This window comes from Octodon degus, unplaced genomic scaffold (genome assembly GCF_000260255.1).
Source record: "Octodon degus isolate 3935 unplaced genomic scaffold, OctDeg1.0 scaffold00023, whole genome shotgun sequence".
Lineage (NCBI taxonomy): Eukaryota > Metazoa > Chordata > Mammalia > Rodentia > Octodontidae > Octodon > Octodon degus.
In genome coordinates this window covers 4,682,187-4,690,476 of record NW_004524599.1, presented here as the reverse complement: position 1 = coordinate 4,690,476, position 8,290 = coordinate 4,682,187, and positions in this window count along the sequence as shown.

The following is an 8,290-nucleotide window of genomic DNA, read 5'->3' as shown; positions in this document are numbered from 1 at the left end:
CCAGCTGTGCCTGGCGTGGGTCTGGCTGCTGTGCTCAGCTCCTTCCCGCTGCTGCCCTTGAGGGTGAACCTGTTGTGCCCCAGTGGCAAGATGTTCTGCTCCTGGACTAGCTGGGTGGTTCTATCCTCTACACTCTCTGCAGGGATTGCAGCTGCAGGGTTATACCCCAGGCATGTATGCCAGGCCTGAGCTGTGCCTGGAGGGAGCAAGGTGGAGTAGGGGGGAGAGGCAGCTCTCCCTCACACTCACTGGATCTGGGCTAGGATTGGGTCTGGGGGTTCCTGGAAACATGGCAGAAATTTGTACTCTGCGGGCGGGGTGGAGGTGGTGCTGCAGAGTGTTGGGGGGCGTCCAAAGGGGTGGGAGAGGGTCTGGCCCATGCTGCACCTGGGCTGGGACTGGTCCCACCGGCACAGGGTAGCAACAAGCTGTGCCAGACACTCACCGGACCTGGGCTAAGACTGGGTCTGGGGGTTCCCAGAATCTGGCAGAAATTCCTACTCGGCCGGCGAGGTGGGAGAGGTGTTGCCCCTAGTTGTTTTTAAGAGATTTTTTCTTACCTTTTCAGTAGCTGCAATGCTGTCTTCAAGGTCTGAGAGTCCACCTTCACTTTCATTCAAGTGGTTTTTCCAGCTTGTGATTAAGGTTTTAATTCCTGTATATCTCTTTGAATCTGCTTCTTGCATTCTATTTCTTTCCTATATTGCTCATTCAAAGATTCCCTCATTTTTCTGTTCTCTAGTTTTTAATCAGTGTTTTCTTTAGAAGCACTTAGTACTTCTTTCATTATAGTTATAATTTCTTTTTTTTATGTCAGAGGTTATTTCTGATCTGATTTCCTCTATATGTTTCCACAATTTTTTTTTACTTCAGAAGGTATTAATTCAGAGATTCCAGGTGTGTGATTCCCAGTTTCTTGTATGCTAGTTTTTCCTGCATTTGTTCTGGGTGGGCTGAGATTGCACTTTGTTCCTTCTCCTTGTCATTTTTATGGCACTGTCCTCTGATCTTTGGTGTAGAGCTTTGGTGCAGTTATTACCTTAGCACCTACCCATATTCTTACCCAAGAGAGATTATGAGTTTAAGGCAATTATAGTTTTGTATTTGCAGGACTACAATTACCAACACTAATAATGGGTAGTAAGAGTTAGCAGTTGACAAACTTTTACAACTGATTGGTATTTCAGAGTATAAGAGCAAACATGACTGTATAGGTAAGCAGAAATTAAATTGGGAATTTGTATTTAAATTATTTCCCATAAGTTCTGTCTGATCATCTCCTTTTGATGTACATAGGATTTTCCAGGCAGACTAGTTCACCCCAGTTACCTATTGCCTCATCTTGATCAAAAGGGAAAGAGACAGGATGCTGTCATAGATCTTGGCCTACCAAAGTGTTTCGGGTTACTGGGTCCAGATCTACCAAGTTCAAACTCATCTAGGTGGCCCTGGCATGGGTCTGTGCTCTACTTCTTCCTGCTGCAGCCCATGGAAGTGAATCTGCTGTGCCCCTCTGGCAAGATGTTCAGCTCGTGGCTTAGCTGGGTGGGTCTCACCCCTAGCTTCTCTGCAGGGAGTTCTGCCTCAGGGTGCAGCACCAGACCTGTCTGTTGAAGGAGGTTCTGGTGGATGGGTAGAAGTGGATCCAGAAAGTGGGCAGGAGGTCTCACATACATGCTGGGCTTGGGTGCTGGCTCTACTTTTTAAATTAATTAATTTGGTACTGGGGATTGAACTTGGGACCTTACACTTGCCAAAGAGGTGCTTATGCCTGCTGAGGTATATCCCCTGGGGCAATTTTAACTCACAAATTTTATTGCATATGGAGGCTTTAGACTATCCACCATCTCATAGGTGGTCCTGCAGTGGTAGGCTCTGATTTTTCCATCTTGAGCATGGCTGTCTTCAGGACAATTGACCAGTTGAACTTGGATTCCGGTCCTCCTGGTTTCAGACGTTTTTCCTTCCCTGAAGTAAGCAGCTAATCCTATTAATTCTGCCTTAGCTAGTGGCTATTGTATTAGCAATGGTGGAACAAAGGAAGCAGAAACAATGATAAAATTTAGAGCTAAAGGCAACTTAAGAATAAGGAGATCCAAATCCCCACTTTACAGTGAGAGGTCTGAGGCCCACGGAAATGTACAAATTTGTGAAAAAAAAAATGCAAGACTGATGTTAAAATTCCAGTTATGCTTGTTTAGTAAATGTTCTTAGAAAAGGGTTTTATATCAAGAAAAGTCTAGTAGGTGCTGACAGAGGGTGGTTGCCCTTTACCTGGCCTAGAATAATTCTGATCACCTCTTCTCCATTACATACCTGCCTTGGAATTAGGTCCTTGAAAGAATGGTTAAGTTTGCACTTCAATACAATTTCAATTTAAGATTATGAATGTCTGAATGAACAATCTGCCCCTCATAAAGGGGAGATGAGAGGCTCCTTACAGTGGTGGGCCTTGTGTGGCAGGACAGTGCTTAATGGTGACTGACAGCTTTGAAGCACAACCCCAAGAAAGAACTCTTACTTGAAGCCCATGTTTTATGGAACACAGATGTCATATCGATGCTCACAGCCACTTAAAGAGCAATTTTGTGCAGGTTTCCCAAGTGATTTATTGGACAGATCTGGAGATTTGTGAAATGGATTTTATTCAATTCATATTTTGGTTCTTAATCCCCTTTTATGCCAAACACGTCACATTTCAATTTGGTATTTCAGAACCTATTTAAATAAATCACAAGAGCTTAATGGAAAATCAAAACCAAATTAAATAAATGGGCTAACTGCTCAGCTGCTAAGTTTTACTTCAGCCATTACAGGGTTAGGAAAAACCACAGAGCAATTTATAACTAACCCTTCTGCTCAGGGAAAGACCCTTATATCAACCATACCCTCGTGGGCATACTTAACCCATCTCAAATGACACATGGATAAAACATCTGTTCTTTGACAAATACCTACACAAGAACAATTCAAACTGCAAGCTCCAATCAATATCAAATGTAAATCCTGCTGCATTTTAAATAGAAATATGTGATTTAGCAATGTGAATTCATTGCAAATCATAAAAGTTTATTTACCAAGCTTAACACTCAAAAAGGGAATTAAACTCCTTAACACAGAGATAGTATCACATGATGCTGGAAATTAAAAGAGGAGAGAATCTTTAGAAGAAATCATGTTTCCCTAAATCTACCCTCTTCAAAGCCCCAAGGCTCAGGCACATCTCTAGAAAGCATTCTATTTCCTCCCCCACTCCTGGTATTATTTACTATGTTATGATGTCATCTTGGTCTTCTATGGGCAAAAAACAGTTTCTGAAAGAGTAGTTTTCCCTTTCTTAAATTTGTCTCTTATTCTACTCTTACCAATCCTTTATTTTATTTATTTATTTTTTTACTTTGCTATGCTAAAGGCAATCTTAGTTAATAGTGTTTCAGGCAGATTTTGCAGCACTATCAAGCACTCCTAAATTTGAACAGCTTATCGCAACAAAGATTAATTTTGCTTTCATGGGACCACAGATCAACAGTGGCTCAGTCATGTTGCATCTGAACTTTAACTCTACTGGACTTGACCAGGCTCATTTCTGTACTTTGGATCAGATTCATCTACTTCATATGTCTTTCATTCTGAGATCCAAGTTGTAGATGCTCTGGGAAGCCAGGGCATCACCTTCTCAGGATGAGGAGAGGAAGAAGTGGCAGCACACAATGCTTCTGCAAGTCTCTCATGCTGTGCCAGGTTGCCTTGCACCACACCGCCAGTGGTGGCAAATAATGTGGCCAAGTCCAAAGTCAAGGGTGATGAAGAAATATCTGTGACCTAGGGCATGGGCTAGAAGGATAAATATTGACAGAAGCATATTGAATATTGGGGAACAAGGTTCTCTCAATTAGTTTTAGGGGGAAAAAATCAAGCCCCCAGCTTGTAATATGCAAGAGATGTGCTGCCCTTATTTTCAGTGCCCCTGAGGTGAGTACCTCAGTTTCACTCCAGAAGACAGAAATATAAGTAATTAGTAGTCATCTTGGTAAGAGTTGGAATTTATTGTATGAGTACTGTTTGCACAGGCATTCCATATATTTGTGTAGTGAATCTTCATTTCAGACTGGGAAAAATGTAACTTGCTTTGGTTCTGTAATGGGACAGTACACGAAGGCAAAGTGCAAGGCAGAAGAGGCCTGTTTCAACTCATGCTAGCTTAGAAGTAAGGGGAAAGCAGGAAGGGGATGTGTCCCAGTATCCCCTTCTAAGCTACACCCTTATGACATCACTTCCTTCCACTAGATCCCACCTCCTAAAGGTTCCCTCAACTCGCAATAACGACACAAGATGGGGACAAACACTTTAGAATGTGGGCTTTGGGGATACTTCAGATGGAAACTACAGTAATCCAAGATGGTGGCGAGGTTCCCCTGATCTCATTGATCGCCTTGGCTTGGAGCATGTAGAACTTTAGTCTTTGTGCACCAAGAGATCGTGCTGAAACACAAAACTTGGTGCTGTCCTTCTCACTTGTTGGGAAGAGCTGGCAAATGAACAGCCATTGACTATTGTCTGGTCCTGACTTACATGGTGAGACTTCCATTTTAAGAGCTTTTCCTCCATTTCTAAACCTTACCAAATAGACAGGACCTGTATGTAATGCAAGATATATTCACCTCCCCCACTCCACAGTTTGCATAAATGACTGACTTGGTGAGACATTCCACTCTCTTCATTTTCTGTCCAAACCACATAACACTCTTCTCACACTCTTGGTTTCTCTCACTTGTCATGCGTTAGTGGTGACACAACAAAATAGTATTATTGCAAGAGCAATAAGTAGGAAATAAGACAGGGGTTCTTTTTGTATAGCTATTCATCTTTTTTCATAGCCACTATACATTTTGAAAGAAGTTGTAAGTTAGGGTAGTTTTTGTTAGATGACTGCCTGATTCATAGCTTCTTTGAAGCCCATAAAAAGGAAATAATAGGACCGTTAATTAATGATAAAGAAAAGAGATCCAAGCTGGGCACTGTGGTGCACACCTGTAACCCCAGTGCTTGGGGCTGATGTAGGAGGGTTGTTGTGAATTTGAGGCTAACCTACACTACATAGTGAGTTTAAGGCCACCTGAACTGCATAGAGACTCTTTCCCAAGACAGAGGGGATGCAAAATTGTATATATAGGACTGTAGCATTTGTATTAAAATATATATAGTGCATAGGAAACTTGCCTGAAGAATATATACCAGGGTATTAATGGTGGTTATTTCTGAGTTGTGAGATTACATGAGAAATTAAATTTTTTGGTCTTTCCTCTTTTCCACAGAACTTGCTTGCAAATGATTTTTTTGTTACCAAAATTAAAATTTATTTTCAAAAGACAGTGATTTTTTTTTTTTGAGACAGAGTCTCAAGATGTAGCCCAGGCTGGCCTCAAACTCATAGTTATCCTCTTGCCTCAGCATCCTGAGTGCTGAGATTACAGTCATGCGCTATCATACCCAACCAAGGACAATGATTTTCTACTTTCAACAATATTTTAAAAATACACAGCAGGCTCTGAAGGCCATATGAAAAATTTCAGCACAGTTTGAACCCTGGCATTTCCTTGGAACAGAAGGATCATGTGACTGAGATCAAGGAGTGGGGCTTATTTGGGTGCAGGTGTTTTGATGAGTGTGCCCATAATTGGAGACAAAGGCTGCTTCACTCTATTGTTCTTTAAAAAAATTCTAGACCGCTGCACTCAGTGTGTGACATGACCAGTCATTTGGAAAGTTCCCGTATTTAAAAAATAAATATATCCTTTTACAAAACACCAGTTCATTGAATGCTTTAGTATAAAGCAAATCTTACTGCTAGTATAAATAAAAAGAGGAACTGTCTTACACTTGAAACTAAGCCATGAGGGGAAAAAATGTGGTTCTGAAGAATTTCCTCTGGTCTTAAATATAGAATGTAAAAATCAAGGCTGAATGGCTAGCACACACAAAGTTGTGTTTTATTAATAAAAATGGAACATATTAGGCTGTTAACCTGTGAGTGAACATTTGCTTTATACAAAGGTTTACTGATAGATCTTTTCAACAGGTAAATTTTTTAGTCCCTATCTATTTCCATTGCTATGCTTTGGATGTAAGAAGGAAATTTTATATTTAATATCTTTTAGAATTGATAACTAAATGTTATACTTATCAAAATGACATGCAGCATACAAAATTGAATATTAATAGATAAGAAATATTTACCTGACAGGCTAAGCCTCAAAGATATTTACCTTTCCAGTGGATATTTCATAAATATTTGGATGCCTCTCTTGTCTACAGGGTTGCTTTCTGCTAAACCTCATGAATAAAATGAAAATGTGTTTCCAGCTAAAAGTTGGAAGTCTTTTTTTTTTTTTGACAAAGAAGGGAGATAGTGGTACAGAATATTTGTAATTAGAGTGTTGCCCACACTACTCATATAGCCCATATTCTCAGTAACTTTATAATCTTGTTAGTAAGGTTTCAAATAAGAAAGAAATAATATATCAGGCTGAGCTCTAGTAAACATTATATTGTATATGAATAGGTGTCAAAATACAGGACACACACGCACACACACACACACACAATGGGTGTGGTCAAATTATAGGGGGGCTGAAATACCAGGTATGTTTTAATGAAACATATTTCTTTTTTGTTTGCTTTTTGACACAAGGTCTCATTATGTAGTTCAGGCTGGATTTTTTAAATTAATTTTATTGAGAAACAAATAGCAGTGAGACAGTTTCAAAACCGATTAGTAGGACAGTTAGGATGACAACGATAGGCAATGCGTTAATACGTTGCATATTGTTGTCTTCATTCAGGCTGGATTTGAACTCACTGTGTAGCTCAGGATAACCTTGAACTCACAGCAGTCCTCCTGCTTCACACTCCCAAGAGTTGGGGTTATAGGTGTGTACCTGAAACAAGATTCCTAGAGTGTAGAATCAGAAAGCACCCTGGCTGTCACTTAGATTATGTCTTATTTTGGTGATTTTATTAGTCACTTAATATTACAATAATGTTGTATAACAAAGAGCCCTTCAAATCTCAACGGCTTACATCACAAACATTATTTTTCTTATTCATAGGCCTGAGCGCTGGCTGGAGTTCAGTGGATCTTGGCTGAGCTCTGCTGGGCACGGCTCCAAGCTGCAAGTCTACTTTGGGTCTGCTTCCTATATTTTATTCTGGAATTGGCACCACCTGGGCACAGTCTTGTTATGGTAATGGCAGAAATACAAGAGGTCAAGTAAAATCATGGGAGCACATTTAGAACCTTGGTTGTATTACTTTCACATCTGTCTTCCAAAGCAAGCCATAGGGCTGAGCCAAGCAGCAATGGGGTGAAGAAAAACATGCGCTCATTCTAGTGAGAGCTACTGCGAAGTGACATGGCAAGAGCCACAGATTCACAATGCTGTAACAGAGAGAGTGTGAAGAAGAGGAAACAACCATTCAGTCTCCCCCATGTCACTTATTTGGAAAAATTGCACACAGTATAGATAAGAAGCTCCACCATAGTGTAGCAACTGAGTGAGGAGTGTCGGTAGAGGTGAGAGTGTTTTATTGAAATGAAAGACTGACAGTTGCTTGCAACACAATCTCCACTGAAAAATTAATAGTAGACTGAACTCAAATGAGAATTTGCATTGAAAGAAAATCTTCATTGCTTGGAAAATTGTACAAGGCAAGCAATTGCCAGAGGAGGCTGAGAACCCAAATTTGTTTGTTTGGTTTTGTATTTTAGGGAAGGGTCTACAGGATGTTCAGGGTCTCACTACTAGATTAGACTCATAGTGATCCGCCTGTTTACAGCCTCCTAAGAGCTGAGAACCCAAATTTGGATCTTGCAGCAAAAGTGAACTCCAGCAAGAGCAGTGTCCTTTCAAGGTACCTGGGTGAGGGGACTGTCTCACGGCCTTTTCAGTTCTGTGTTTCTATGATGTCACTGTTACTTCCTTCCCCAAAACACTCACGCTTGCTGAGCATCACAGTGCTGCAAGTGACAAGATCCGTGACGGCATCTTCAAGTTCTTCTTTTCTTCAGCAAGTGGCTGAAAGAGGAAAAGAAAAGATGAAGTTTGGCTTTGAGCTTGACACCTCTGTGTGTATAGTTGCTACCAAGACTAGCTCTAAAAGACTGGTACCAACACCTGGTAACCTCTCTGTGGTAGAGGGACAGGATGATGCCAGATACCCCATCTGTGCAGATTGGACTCCAAAGACCAGCTTCTATTCTCAAGATTGTCATCAGTAACTCAGTGGTAGC